Consider the following 16,399-nt stretch of genomic DNA (forward strand, 5'->3'; position numbering starts at 1 on the left):
TACAGTAATAATGATCCCTCTGTACTTGCTTAGAGTAACTATCAGTACTGATAGTGGGGCCGTGGCCTTATAGAAACAACTCACCAATTCTGCATTTGTCACCCACTCCTGGTTTTGGCTTCCACTCCTGAGAAAAAATACTGACCGAATACTGACCAAATACTGATAGTGGGGCCGTGGCCTAAAGGTCAGTCTGTAAGAAGAAAGTGAGTCTAGGAAAATAAAAGAAAGGCATACTTACTATTCTTTAACGTAAAACCCCTCCATCTGGAGAAAGACAGGTTCAATCTCCAGAGGAGAAAGGATTTCTGTATCATAAGAATATTTATCTGTGGAATAGTCTGTCTCAGGAGCAGGTCGCAGAAGGAATCGTCCATCAATGGTTTAAAAAAAGGCTTAGATGCTTTTTAAGAAGAAATTAACATAATTGTGTAAATGAGAAAGTTGTTTTCTAAATGTTTTGTCCAGTAGATCAACAATGGCGATCAGGAGGAAAAGATTTCCTCTTTTTGTGCAGACTGGATCATGCATTATGGCTGTGCTTGTGCGATTCCTTTGTCCTTTCCCATCCTTTGGTTGGACTTATTAGACATGTGTCTTTTTCAACTGTATTAACAATATAACTATGTAACTTCCTGAATTGGCTCCCCTCCTCGCTCCAAAAGTTGTATCACCTGAAGATCTTGTAATATTATGTAAAATGAGCGCTGCAACCCATCAACAGATGGTAATAGGTTGCAGCACTCATGTGACAAAAGCAGTCACAAAATCAGCGAGATACAAAGCTCTTGGAGAGGAACAATTTTAAGATTTAAGCATGCTTATACTGTGTGTATATATATATACAGCGGGTGAAATAAGTATTTCACCCGCTGTATATATACAGTTTTCTAAGTAAATATATTTCTGAAGGTGCTATTGACATGAAATTCTCACCAGATGACAATAACAACCCATCCAATCCACACAGGCAAAGAAATCAAACCATAGATGTCCATAAATTAAGTCATGTGTAATAATGAGAAATGACACAGGGAATAAGTATTGAACATGCTTATTGAAATGTATTTAATACTTCATACAAAAGCCTTTATTGGTGATGACAGCTTCAAGACGCCTCCTGTATGAAGAAACTAGTAGCATGCATTGCTCAGGTGTGATTTTGGCCCATTCTTCCACACAAACACTCTACAACTCCTGAAGGTTCCATTGGCGTCTTCTATGAACTCTGAGCTTTGGTTCCTTCCATACATTTTCTATTGGATTCTGGTCAGGTGATTGGCTCGGCCATTCTAGCAGCTTTATTTTCTTTCTCTGAAACCTATTGAGAGTTTCCTTGGCAGTGTGTTTGGGTTCATTGTCTTGCTGAAATGTCCAACCCCATTTCATCTTCATCATCCTGGTAGATGCCAGCAGATTTTCATCAAGAATGTCTCAGCACATTTGTCCATTCATCCTTCCTTTTAAATATATGAAGCTTGCCAGAGCCGTAAGCTGAACAACCCCAGATGATGTTCTCACCTCCAGTTTTCACTGTTGGTAAGGTGTTTTCGGGATGATGTGCAGTGCCTCTTGGCCTTCAAATATGTTGGGTATTATGGCATTCAAAGAGTTCAATTTTCATCTCATCTGACAAAACTACATTCTCCCAGTCTTTCACAGGCTTGTCTAAATTTTGTTGAGCAAACTTTAAATATGCTTGAACATACTTTTTGTTCAGCAATGAAGTCTTGCGTGGTGACATGCATACAGGCCATGGATGTTGAGTGCATTACTTATTGTTTTATTTGAAACAATTGTACCTGCTGATTCCAGGTCTTTCTGTATCTCCCCACAGGTGTTCCTTGGCTCTTGGACAACCCTTTTGATTCGTTTTACTCCTCTGTCTGAAATCTTGTGGGGTGCACGTGGTCATGGCCAGTTCATAGTAAAATGATGATCTTTCCACTTCGGGATTATGGCCCCAACAGTGCTCACTGGAACCTTCAATATGGATTTGAACCCAGGACACCAGCGCTGCAAGGCTGCAGTACTAACCACTGAGCCACCATGATGCCAGTTTACCTCCCAATCAACACAGATCCAGAGGGATTTTCCAGGAATTAAAGAGCTGCCCCACTGCCCTGGGAGGGTGGAGTTGTGTCTGTATCCACAGGACACAGATATAGCTAAATATATATATATTGATTGAGTGATGGAGCAAGGAGCCAACAGGTCTTTCCTTCCCCATTTACTCTTTGTAAAGCTTTGCCAGGACCTTAGTATCAGATGACAGTCACATGACTAGACAGCAGAAAAGAACAGGACTAACAGTGGAGAAGAGCAGGATGTAGCAGAGTTGTGTGTGTAGATGTAGGTGAGCCGTGTGTGTGGATGTAGCCGAGCTATGTGTGTGTGTATATGTTGCTGATCTGTGTGTGTGTAGATGTACTTGAGTAGTGTTTGTGTGTAGACATAGCTGAGCTGTATGTGGATGTAGGTAAGCTGTGAGTGTAGCTGTAGCTGAGCAGTGTGTGTATGTAGATGTTTCTGTGCTGTGTGTGTGTGTGTAGATGTAGTTGAGCAGTGCGTGTGTGTAGATGTAGCTAAACTGTTTGTAGATGTAGCTGCACTGTGTGTTAATGTAGCAGACCAGTGTGGGGAGTCAAAATACTTTGTAGGTTGGGCTTGTGGGGGCATAAGACTGTGTGGTGGGAAATCCAATATAGGGACATTACACTGTGTGTGGAAGGCACTGTGGGGAGGGGGGCATGAAATAGGTGCTATACTGTGTGGGAACACCAATGGTCTTCACTAGGGGAATATTGCTGTGTGGTCTGTGAGGATGTATAGGAAGCACTGGCTGAGGTTAGAATACTGTCTTAAGATATAAATTCTGTCAGCGCACTAGAGGCACTGCAGTTTTTGTCCCTCTTTCTTATCATTCAAAGTTGGGAAATATGAGAACTTATTAATTAGTAAGTGAGACAAAATCATTCCCCCCAATACATCTGTTAAACTACAGATAAAATGGACTTTAAAATACAAAAAAGGGGACGTGATAATATAATCTCTGAGCGCTGCAGCAGTTTTAGATTATGCAGTGACTGATTACATATGATTTTCTGCTCTAGCGGCAATTAATTGAAGGAGCGGGAGAAATAACAGGGATAACATTTCTATTCAAATGAGGCCAATTTTGAAGAATAAGATATCTGCCATCTGTTAATATCAGATGAAACGGCGTCATTTTTGCTGGTGGGTAGGCTCGGTGATGCAATGTTATTGCTGCACTGATCAAATATGACCATTTTGGCAATGGAACGACACTTCAGAAGCGCACATCACAGCAGCTGATTCAGCTTTTAGAGCTCAGCTAAATTATATGAGAACAGTAACAGCCATTGTTAAAAAAGGCTGTTTGGAAAACAGTTTGTGACATTTCTATACGTCTTTTTAAATAAAGGTATAAAATAACCATTACTTCTGTGTTATCCTGTGTTTTTACCACACACTGCCACATATATTGTATATTCTTGCCAAATACATTTGTAATCTGGTATAACAAAAATTCAAGCTTAAGGGCTTTAAAGGATGCTGCAAAATTTTATATTTGCAACATACACGATCTGTCATGAATTTCTTCCAAATTTGCAGCTGTTTCACCCATTGCAATAATGCATAATCTGCATCATGAATAATCTTCTGCAGCAGATTTCATGCATCTGTTGTATATGGATATGGAGAAATTCCAATGTAAACCTTGGATCTAAGGGGTAGTGTTTCTCCTTGTGGAGAGTGGCATGCCAGGTCTGGAACACCAGTATGAGGAGACTTAAATGCCTTCCATGCTCCTCTGGGAAATTAAATGTGCAAATTGTCTCTTCAGAGAGAAAGAGGACTTGAACTCTAGTGCCACGTATTGGAAGTAGCAATCCTACAAGTCATTATCGACCCTTTAAACGAGTTATCCACTTCTTTCACATTGATGCCCTATGTATGATCGGCCGAGGTCCCGCACGCGGCACCCACGCTGATCAGCTTTTATCGGTGCTGCCGGCAGCGGCCGCCGGCCGGAAGTCCTTCCCTGCGGTGCTTGCCTGTCAAGTTGTAAGTGGCCGCCGCTTTTTACTGCACATCCGCCTCCTATTCAATTGAATGGGAGGCGGATGTGCAGTACCCCGCACCGGCCACTACAACTTGACGGCCAAGCACCGCAGGGAAAGACTTCCGGCTGGCGGCCGCTGCCGGCAGCACGGATAACAGCCGCTTGCCGGACCCTGGCCGATCATATATTGATGCCCTATCCCACAGATAGGGCATCAATGTGAAAGTAGTGGACAACCCCTTTAACGAGCCTTGAAATATGACTTAAGATAAAAGCCAAATCAGAATCTCAATTTGTAGACAAGGTGTTTTGGGGTATTGCCCCTCATCAGTGCAAAGTATGAGATCTGATTTGGCTGGGTGAGAGGGTAAGACTTGGATCTAAGGGGTAAAGTTTCTCCTAGTGGAGAATGACATGCCTGGTCTGTCATGCCAGTATAAGGAGACTTAAACACCTTGCATGCCTCTGTGGGAAATTAAATATGCAAATTGTGTAAACCTTAAAATTTAGAAGCAATTGCAGGTGGAGACTTTCACATGTCCAACAATCACGGTCTAAGTATGGACCACAATGTCCAGACCGTCTGTGGGTCTCCTACCCTGAAATCAACAGCCTCATAAAACATATGAAACCACCCTTACATGCCATTGGAGGCATCTGGAGGTACAGTAGGGGGCTTATGCATCTATATCATAGCATATCTTATACATATATTATCTATAGGTCTCCATCAGATTTAATATCAATATTCCATTCTTTCGATGTCACACACGTAAAAGGAACCTGAGCATGCTCGCCGAGCTTTTTCAGCGTGCTCGGGTGTTATGTTTTAGTCACTCCGTGCTCATGATTTGAGACTGTTTGACAGGTTTAATACATGTGAGGTATGCCTAAGAAACAGGCATTCCTCACATGTATTAAAGCTGTCAAACAGTCGTAAATCATGCACACAGCTTGACTAAAACATAACACCCGAGCACGTTGAAGATACTCGGGAAACACCCGACCATGCTCATAAATCTTGAGTAACGAGCATGCACGCTCATCACTAAACCTGACAGTTGATAAATGCTGCCCTATCCAGAGACAGCATGTATCAGACACTGGCTACATGATTTAGCCGTGTATGTTTGATTCTGAAACGCTGCGGATGATAATCTTACACAATTTAATAGTTATACAGAATTAATGAGTCATAAATTAAAAAAATAATAGGAAAAACAACCAATGGGTAAATACTTTGCTTTATTGTTTTTGTATCAATTTGAGGTTGTCTTTTTCTCCATTTATTTTTAGAATTGTTTTCATAATTAGTTGGTTGCCATTAGCAGTCTGCCCTACCCAACTATAAAACAAGTTGTCCGATACCACATTAATGCTCAATTTTTTGGGGGATTCACTCAAATTGCAATGTTACACAGTTCCTGATCTGAGGCATTATACTGCTCAACAGTGTCGGACTGGGGTGCCAAGGGCCCACCAATAACCAACTCCAGGGCCCCACTTTTCAACTACATGCAAATGTGACATTATCCTTAATCACAAATTTATATTACAATGAACTGGGTAGATTGTTAAATGAATAAGATGCTGCCTTTGTCTGTACATCGTGATTCAAGTATACAGTGCCAAGTACTGCTCATATAAGAGGGTGGTGGCCCACCGGAGGATTCCCCTGTTTTCCTATGGGCCAGTCCAAGCCTGATGCTCAATACCATTTTACATAGATCCACCCACTGTAAAATGACCTAATGAGTAAGTAATTTACTGGGTTCCTAAACCCCCTCTGGGCCCCAATGCAGATGGACACTACATTGTAGGACTCAGAGATTTCGGCTCCATTTGAGTCCATTCTTCCTAGATTTTGGTGAATGCCCATAAGGAAGCAGCTAAAATAGAGCAGAAAGTGCTCAGTATTAAGCTGAAATCAAATGGCCATGAACCACGGTACAAATACAGACCGTGATTTTCAGACTAACTGGTATGAACGGAGCAGCTTCATAGGCTAAAGAGCGGATAGTTTACATCTCATCTCAGAAACCTCTTGCGTTTGATGGAACAGAGTGAGAGAATTACTGACCCTAGAATGCTTCATAATGCTAAAGCCTCATTCACAAGGTCAGTCAGGTTTTTTTTCATGTATAGAACACATATCCATTATAGTCTATGGGAATGTTTCCACGTTACCGGTCACAGTGTTGGACACATCTGTTCATGCAATGGTTTCCTTGTTTTTGTTGGAATGTACACACTGTAGATAAACAGTAAAGAAACACATGTGAAACAAACCAGAAAATGGGTTAATGGGGTTATCTGGGAGTTTGCTTATTTTTCACTACGGGGTTAAAAAATTACAGGCAGGTAGTTTTTAATTACCTGTCTATTCTGCCCGGCGCCAATCTCTGCCATCTCAGAGTGGTCACGGACCACCCCTGCCAGCGATTCTGTGGCATCAGTTGACCTCACATCAACACAGCAGCTCTTCTGACCTGTTGACGGGGCGTCACTGATGATGTCATGTTGATTGACAGCCGGTTCCTTGCAGTTAGGCGATCAATCAGCAAGACATCGGCAGAAACGCCACATTGACAGAGCAGAGCGGAAAAGAAGAAGCTGCTCTGTTGACGTGATGTCACCGGAAGCCACAGAATTGCCACCAGGAACTGTCCATTAGCAACTAAATGCCTGTAAGTTTTTAGACCCATAGGTAAAAATAATCAAAGTCCTGGAAAACTCCTTTAAACCTTAGATTCCTCAAAGTAATCCCCTTTTAGTCTAATGACAGCTTTACACCCCCTTGACATTTTCTCATGCAGTTTCAGCAGGTTGTCACCTGGAATGGCTTTCCAACAGTTTTGAAAGGGTTCCCATAGGTGCTGAGTAGGGATGGGCAGACCGATGGAAGTTCGTTTCTGGTACATAACTTTTGAAAAAGTTTGGTTCGGGTACCAGAGCAGTACCGGAACTTCCATCAGAACCAGAACCCCATTGAAAATAATGGAGACTCGAACTCATGAGAAACTTAAAAAAATTCTCTCTCTCTCCCTTCGTACAAACAAGAAAAATTGATTCTATAGTAATAGCAAAAAATGGACAGAAAATTGGATAAAATCAGAATATAAAATCACTGGTGAAAATTGATCATTGTTTCTCTTATGCAGAACAAAAAGGAATGTCTCAATGAGTCCTAATAAATGCAAACATTTTACTAACTGGAAAATCGTGCATAGACGATTCAATTTAAAGGTTTTTGTTTATTTTTCCAAGGCGGACATTTATGATCTTCTACAGGATGATAATATATAGTATGTCTGATCCCCGGGAAGGGAGGTGTCTTCACTGTAATCCGACGCTGACCGTTACAAAGGGGGTCCCGTTCTAGTATTCTCACATCTCAGACTAAAATGAAAATGGGACAAATAACAATAGATGAAACTATCAGCATCAGATTACAAGATTAAAGAAATGTAAGTGATAACAGCTCATAAGTATTCTTCTCTGGGCTAAAAGTGAAGAGACAGGAAGTCTTTGGTACAGTACATGAAGTCCTAGCAGCATGTCGAGACGCCTGACAAATATGAGGTTACAACATACTGAGGGCCATGAATAACGTACATTTTTAGGAGCCATTAACTCTCTGCTATTGATAAAATGCTGCTCCAATGCGTTTTTCTTCCCCTTGGGCTTTCTAATTGCAAAGTCGGCAATTCCTGCAGTTTTGCAAACAGATCTGTTAAAAAAAATAAAATAAAGAGAAAATAGGAAGAACTGTCAGAACAAAGCTCAAGTATTTCAAGTTGTGTCAATGGCCGTAACTCCAAATATAAACATCTACTGCCACCTAGTGAGCGACCGCAGAATACGTCTAATCAGTAGATCGAAAACTGGCATCGAAATTATAATATTTATCCATAATTCTACACTATATGCCAGACATATCCCAGCCTATAATACCGCTTCCGATGGAAAGTCAGATTCTGCTAACATCCTAGGCAGCAGAGGTAAAGAATGGGATCAAAGAAGCTTGTGGGTGCTATTACTATTAATAATAATTATCTAGCAGTATATAGCACCACCATATTCATTGATTTCAGGGGGGAAATGTACAAATAATATCAGACATTAAAGAGCAATACATTACTTTACAATTCAAAGAAGAGGAGTGAGGGCCCTGCTCACAAGAGCTTGTGAGGAAATAGGTAAAAAGTGCTTGTATTTGTAAGGTCTAGCCATCACTATAATAAATAAGGTTATATATACAAAGCTTTATAATCCAGCCAGTATCTATATATGTCCAGATATGACATGATACTGAGTGCATTGAGTGTGGATGAAACTGTTTAACCTCTTTACCCCCGAGGGTGGTTTGCATGTTAATGACCGGGCCAATTTTTACAATTCTGACCACTGTCACTTTATGAGGTAATTACTCTGGAACGCTTCAACGGATCCCCCTGATTCTGAGATTGTTTTGTCGTGACATATTGAACTTTATGACAGTGATGACATTTCTTCAATATCATTTGTGAAAAAAACGGAAATTTGGGGAAAATTTTGAAAATTTTGCAATTTTCAAACTTTGAATTCTTGTGTCCTTAAGTCAGAGAGATAAGTCACACAAAATGGTTAATAAATAATATTTCCCACATGTCTACTTTACATCAGCACAATTTTTTAAACAAGCTTTTTTTTGTTATGAAGTTATAAGGGTTAACAGTTGCTCAGCAATTTCTTATTTTTCCAACAAAATTTACAAAACCATTTTTTTTAGGGACCATCACATTTGAAGTGACTTGGTCTACAGGTGCATCTCACAAAATTAGAATATCATCAAAAAGTTAATTTATCTCAGTTCTTCAATACAAAAAGTGAAACTCATATATTATATAGAGTCATTACAAACAGAGTGATCTATTTCTGTTAATGTTAATGATTATGGCTTACAGCCAATGAAAACACAAAAGTCATTATCTCAGTAAATTAGAATACTTTATAACAACAGCTTGAAAATGTTGGCCTACGGAAATGTATGTTCAGTAAATGCCCTCAATACTTGGTCGGAGCTCCTTTTACATCAATTACTACATCAAGGTGGCAATGTGGCATGGAGGCGATCAGCCTGTGGCACTGCTGAGGTGTTATGGAAGCCCAGGTTGCTTTGATAGCAGCCTTCAGCTCGTCTGCATTGTTGGGTCTGGTGTCTCTCATCTTCCTCTTGACAATACCCCATAGATTCTCTATGGGGTTAAGGTCAGGCGAGTTTGCTGGCCAATCAATCACAGTGATACGGTTGTTTTTAAACCAGGTATTGGTACTTTTGACAGTGTGGACAGGGGCCAAGTCAGGGCCGGGGGTGCGGTTACAGTCTCCGCTCTGTATACTCAGTGATGACTGAACAAGCGCTGCCCCCATTACTGATACCCAATGCTGGCGGGGAGAATAAAGTTAATTTTCTCCCTGCTGCATTCGGCTGCATGCAGGCACCGGACAGCAAAATGCTATTACCCTGCAGCTTAACCGCATATCTGCAGGTTAACAGCATTATTTCTGCTGACAGCTTCCCTTTAACTTCTCACATTTCCAGCACTGTCCCTATCTATTCCCAAACTACAAAAACGCCTCATCCTGACTGCTCTTGCAGTGTGAACAGTGACCCCAATAATTAAAAAATTGTGTCATTACTATGATTACCCTCTTCCCCCAAAAAATGCTACAGAGACTTTGTGTCAGATAGACGGTGCCTCTAAAAATTATAGTGTCCCATGCAAAGAATTAATGCTCCCACTATCCAACCTAGAAAGTAGTAATGCCCCCTGTATACTCCTATAAAAGTTATAACATCCCAAGTGCCCCATCAAGCAAAGTTGTGTTCCCTTAAAGTAATAATGCCCCCCAAAAAAGTAATGATGCTTCCCTGAGAGCCCCAATTAAAAAGTAACAATGCCCCTATTTAAAACAAATGTCCTGAGTGCCCCCAAAGCTCTCTATATACTGTTTTATGGCCTCCAGCTACTTATACACTATATGATGGCCCCCACAACCCCTTATACTCTGTATGATGGCCCCTATAGCCCCATATATACTGTATTATGGTCCTCACTAGTGTTGAGCGAGCACTAAAATGCTCGGGTGCTCGAAGCTCGGGCCGAGCTCACCGTGTTACTCGGGTGCTCGACCCGAGCAACAAGCCCAATGTTAGTCTATGGGAGACCCGAGCATTTTTGCAGCGGCACCCCCGGCAGTCTGTAGAAAGCCTAAAAAGTGCCCAAAACGATAGTGACAGTGCTCAAATGACATGGGGACAGCATGGGGATGTCCCCAGGAAGCATTTCTGACCCCAAGGTCACTGCTGTCAACAACATGGTCAGAGGTATTAAGCCAATTTTACGGGCTCACAATGAAATGTTCAAAAACGAAACTGAAAGTGCTTTCCTGTGAAATATGTTAAGGAACATCCTTTCCAGGGTAAAGACTTGTGTATAAGGTAAAATAAATAACCAAAAATACTCCTCCACACCTTGGGCTATGTTCACAAGTAGCATTTTTTATGCATTTTTGCACTTTTGTATTGCTTTCAACCGTGACAAATGCATTCACCGGGAAATGTCATTTTAACATTTTACAACCTTATCTGGCCATGTGCTGTGTGACACATGCATACAGTGCTGAAAAGCCATGGGAACAGCATCGGGAAGACCCCTGGAAGCATCTCTGACACCTAGGTCACTGCCTAAAAGTGTGCCCATCAGAAGTGATCCTTGCCGCATCAGAAGATGCAGACTTGCAACTATCCCCGTGCAAGTCCTTGTCCCAGGGCAGTGTTCAATTGTACCTCCCCCATTCCTTGCAATGCAAGCGCAAGTATGCAACCTGCCATCCACCCACCCCCAGGCAGCAATACCATACTGCTTGCTTGCTTGCACTTGAAATTGGACCTTTTAGGCATGTGGAGGCGGAGTCTGGCCACCACATCATGGCTGCGTCGGCTGCCTGGTATCCATACTCAGTCCCCAGGCGGCAAGGGGGGCCACGCTTGGTCCCCAGCCGCCAGGGGGCGGCCGGGTGCCCACACACGGTCCCCAGCCGCCTGGGGGCGGCCGGGTGTCCATAAACTGTCCCCAGCCACCCCTATTTGTCCATGTGCGCCTTATACACAAGCGCGCATACCAAAACATTACCTGTGCCCTCCCCAGTGCATTTAGTGGGAAGGACAGCCTAACCACAAACACATGGACAAGTGAATGTGGCCAGGGATGGTCGATCTCACTAACCCCTTCACACTCGGTTAATATTGTGGAAGCCGGGACACAGTTGGACACTGGGATGCAACACGTCCTCCAGACATAGAGCATTGCGGGTCCTGGGTCAATCAGGCTTCAACACAAAGTTCAGAAGGTAGACAGCAGCAGTGGTCGGCCTCCTACACAACGAGTAAATTATTCATGATCATGAGGCCATCCATCTCCTTAGCTTTCTGTTCCATGGAATGGAAGCGCATGTATGTAGTAGCGGCTAGGCCTGAGGTGGTCAGTGTTTTGGTGCATATCCTACCCACTGCGAGGATTGCTGGATGTTTTCCTGCTACTATCCCAGTTCTATGACTCCCGTTAAAACAAAGCTTCAGGTGATGAATGATGGATGAGGTGGTGGCAAAGGAGAAAGAGCAGGAGGAACAGGGACCATTCACATCAATATCAGGCCAGTCAACCACACATGTCTTGTAGGATATGTTTCTGTACCAAAAGGAGCGGTTCGGCTACACAGTTATAGGGCATACAGTGAGTGCAATGCCTACCAAAAATTTCGAGGCACTCCAATGCCCCTTGGAAGTGACATGGAGGTCAGAGGGCCTTAACTAAACCTTTTTTTTCCATTTATAGCAACTGGGTCTCCTGTACACTGTTGGCCTAAGCTGTGAATGGAAGGCTTTCCAAAAATTATGAGGAACTGCAATGCCCCTTGAAACAGACGTGGATTAAAGCGTTCTAAAAACCTTCTACCCATTATTGGGGAGTGGGTCTCCCTTAGTGTTCGCCTATGCATTGAAAAGCAAAAGCTGACTAAAATTAGGAGAAAATGCAATGCTCATTGGAAGAATCGTGGAAGTTAGAGGTAATTAAAAACAACATTTCAATGCCCCTTGGAAGAGCTGTGGAGGTCACAGTAGCTTAACAAGACGGTTTTAATGCCCATTGGAAGAGACATGGAGGTCCCAGTGGAATAAAAAAACAATATCCATGCCCCTTGGAAGAGTGGTGGAGGTTACAGAGGAATAAGAAGACAATATCAATGCCCCTTGGAAGAGTGGTGGAGGTCGCAGTGGAATAAAAAGACAATATCAATGCCCCTTGGAAGAGATGTGGAGGTCACAGTAGCTTAACAAGACTGTTTTAATGCCCCTTGGAAGAGACGTGGGGGTCACAGTAGCTTAACAAGACAGTTTTAATGCCCCTTGGAAGAGACGTGGAGTTCAGAGTGGTTTAACAAGACGCTTTTAATGCCCCTTGGAAGAGACGTGGAGGTCACAGTAGCTTAACAAGACGGTTTTAATGCCCCTTGGAAGAGACGGGGAGATCGCAGTGGAATAAAAAGACAATATCAATGCCCCTTGGAAGAGACGTGAAGGTCACAGTAGCTTAACAAGACGGTTTTAATGCCCCTAGGAAGAGACGTGGAGGTCACAGTAGCTTAACACCATTTTAATGCCCCTTGGAAGAGACGTGGAGGTCACAGTGGCTTAATAAGACGGTTTTAATGCCCCTTGGAAGAGACGTGGAGTTCAGAGTGATTTAACAAGACGGTTTTAATGCCGCTTGGAAGGGTGGTGGAGGTCCCAGTGGAATAAAAAGACAATATCAATGCCCCTTGGAAGAGTGGTGGAGGTTACAGTGGTATAAAAAGACAATATCAATGCCCCTTGGAAGTGTGGTGGAGGTTACAGTGGCTTAACAAGACTGTTTTAATGCCCCTTGGAAGAGACGTGGAGTTCAGAGTGGTTTAACAAGACGACTTTAATGCCCCTTACAAGAGCCATGCAGTACAGCATATTAAAAACATTATTCCCATTATTGGGGACTGGGTCTCCCATAGTCTTTGCCTATGCCTTCCAAGCAAAAGCTGCCAAAAATTAGGATGGAGGAACTTGCAATACTGGCAACATGGACCACGGTCACCCTGGTGGTATAGTGGTGGTGGAGGCTGAGGATAAGCGCAAAAAACAGCCGAAATGAGGAAGCGTATACCCATGTGTGGGTGTGAAGCAGTGCATGGGAATACACCTCCCGAAATAACACAGTGGATTTGACTTTGTTACTCTGCTGTCATTTGGTGGTGATGAGTAGTCTGGCCCAATCCAGCCCTTGTTCATTTTGATAAGGGTCAGCTTGTCAGCATTGTCAGTTGACAGGCGAGTGCGCTTATCAGTTATAATTCCCCCAGCGGCACTAAAAACACGTTCCGATAACACGCTAGCGGCAGGGCAGGCCAGGACCTCCAAGGCGTACAGAGCGAGTTCATTTCAAGTGTCCAGCTTGGATACCCAATAATTAAAAGGCACAGAGGAATCACGGAGGACGCTGGTACGGTCGGCAAGGTACTCCCTCACCATCTTTTGAAACTTTCCATTCCTTGTGAGAGTACCCCGCGCCTCAGGGCCTGTAAGCTGGGCGAGTCTCAGAAAACTGTCCCAGAACGTTGACAATGTTCCCCTGCCTCTGCTGGATTGGAGTTGCATCTCTCTCGCCTGTACGCCTTGGTTGGGCAACGAACTGTGACCTCTGCCGCTAGCGTGTTCAGATTGGAAGTTTTTTAACAGTTCTGCACCAAGGGCCTTCTGGTACTGCCCCATTTTTGTAGACCTCTTCACCTCAGGAATAAGAGCGTGAAAGTTCTCCTTGTAGCGGAGGTCTAAAAGTGTCACCAACCAGTAATGACTGTCACCCAACATTTTGACAAAGCGAGGGTCACGGTTAAGGCAGTGTAACATAAGTCAGCCATGCGTGCCAGACTGGTAAATGGCAAGACTTCGGTGTCCTCACCAAGATGACGACTGATCATGCTCTCCTCCTCCTCCCCCCTGTCCTCAGGCCACCAACGCTGAACCGACGGTATGACAGTTGTACAGGTACTACCGTCTACAGCACATGATACCAGCTCCTGTTCTTCCCCATTGTCCCCCAATGCACGTTGGGATGAGATGAGGCTGGGCTGTGTGTAATTGCCCGCTACGGCTTCTTGATCCATCTCACCATACTCTGGCTGCAATGCCTCCTCTTTAATTCTCTGCAGAGAGCGTTGCAAAAGACAGACAAGTGGGATGCTGACACTAATGATGGCATCATCACCACTCACCATCTTGGTGGACTCCTCAAAGTTTGTCAGGATGGTACATATGTCAGACATCCAGGTCCACTCCTGAGGTCTTATGTGTGGAGTCTGACCTGAATATCGACGGCCTTGTTGCAGCTGGTACTCCACAACTGCTCTCTTCTGCTCACATATCCTTTGCAACATGTGGAGGGTAGAGTTCCAACGTGTGGGGACATCACACACCAGTCGGTGTGCCGGAAGCTGCAAAAGCTGCTGCCACTCAGCAAAGGCGGCGGAAGCTGTTGCCGACTTCCGAAAATGGGCTGACAGGCGGCGTACTTTGACGAGCAGATCTGGCAACTCTGCGTACTATTTAAGAAACCGCTGAACCACGAGGTTAAGCACATGAGCCAGGCATGGTACGTGTGTGATCTCGCCTCACCTTAGAGCCGCCACCAGGTTACGGCCATTGTCACACTCGACCATGCCTGGATGTAGGTTCAGCGGTCTCAGCCACAGATCTGCCTGCTCTTTCACAGCTGTCCACAACTCACAAGCAGTGTGAGGTTTATCACCTAAGCTTATGAGTTTCAGCACAGCCTGTTGCCGCTTGGCTGAGGCAGTACTGCAATGCTTCCAGCTTGTAACTGATGTGGAGATATCTGAGATGGAGGCTGAACATGAGGAGGAGGATGATGCGCAGGAGCTGTACGCTGTGGGGGCAACTCTGACTGACATAGGGCCTGCAATCCTCGGTGTGGGGAGGATGTGTTCCGTCCCAAGGTCCGACTGGGTCCCAGCTTCCACTATGTTTACTCAGTGTGCCGTCAGCGAGATGTACCTTCCCTGGCCACAAGCACTTGTCCACGTGTCCGTTGTCAGGTGGACTCTCCCAGTAACTGTGTTGTTGAGGGCACGGCAGATGTTTTGGGACACGTGCTTGTGTAGTGCGGGAATGGCACACCGGGCAAAATAGTGTCGGCTGGGGACCGAGTACCGAGGGACGGCCACCACCATAAGGTTGCGGAAGGATTCCGTCTCCACCAGCCTAAAAGGCAGCATTTCCAACGCAAGCAGTCGTGAAATGTGCAAATTTAGGACTGTGGCCTGTGGGGCGTTGGCTGCGAATTTGCGCTTTTGTTCAATGGTCTGGGATATGGACAAATGAACGCTGCGGTGGGACGTGGATGCTGTTTCTTGAGAAACTGCCATAACAAGTGAAGACTGAGAGGAGGGGGCATCTTTGCATGCAGTATGGACAGGGGATTGCCTTGCATGCACAACAGGGGGTTCTATCACACGCACAACAGTGGAAGAAGCGGTGACACCCGCTGACACTGGTCGTGGACCCTGGGGTTAGCCCCACAAAGTCGGGTGTTTTGCTGATATGTGCCTTATCATGCTGGTGGTGTTCAGGCTGGTAGTTTTGTCACCCCTGCTGATGCTGGCCTGGCAGGTGGTACAAATGGCCTTTTTGGGGTTATCAGCAGAGTCTTTAAAAAAATTCCAGACTCTGGAAGACCTACCGGTTGTACTGACAACGTCCCTCGTGTTGGTGTTACGGGGTACGGTTGTCTGCCTTCTGTCTGCGGCCACCACACTGCTTCTTCCTGCCTGTTGGGGTACTCTGCCTGCCTCCCTCCCTGCCTCCCTCCCCCTGTGTGCTTCTGGCCTCGTTCTGCGTGTCCTCCTGCCACGTTGGGTCAGTTACTAGATCATCCACCACCTCCTCCTCTTCCACTTCTGCACCACTGTCCTCCTCCTCACTTCGTGGCAATTGTGTCTCGTCATCGCGTCATCGTCCACCTCTTGTGACAAATTGCCAGCGTCGCCTTCCTGTGGCCATGGCTGTTCAAATATTTGGCCATTGCTACATGGGTTCTCCTCTTCCACCACTTCAAGCGGAGCAGGCGAGGGGCACAAATATGGAAATGGACCAGTGAACAGCTCTTCAGAGTGTCCAAGTGTGGGATCAGTTGCTGTCTGACGACACTCGGCATGGTG

The sequence above is a fragment of the Phyllobates terribilis genome, unplaced genomic scaffold (assembly GCF_046119375.1).
Source record: "Phyllobates terribilis strain yellow unplaced genomic scaffold, ASM4611937v1 Scaffold_4__5_contigs__length_816908805, whole genome shotgun sequence".
Classification (NCBI taxonomy): Eukaryota; Metazoa; Chordata; class Amphibia; order Anura; family Dendrobatidae; genus Phyllobates; species Phyllobates terribilis.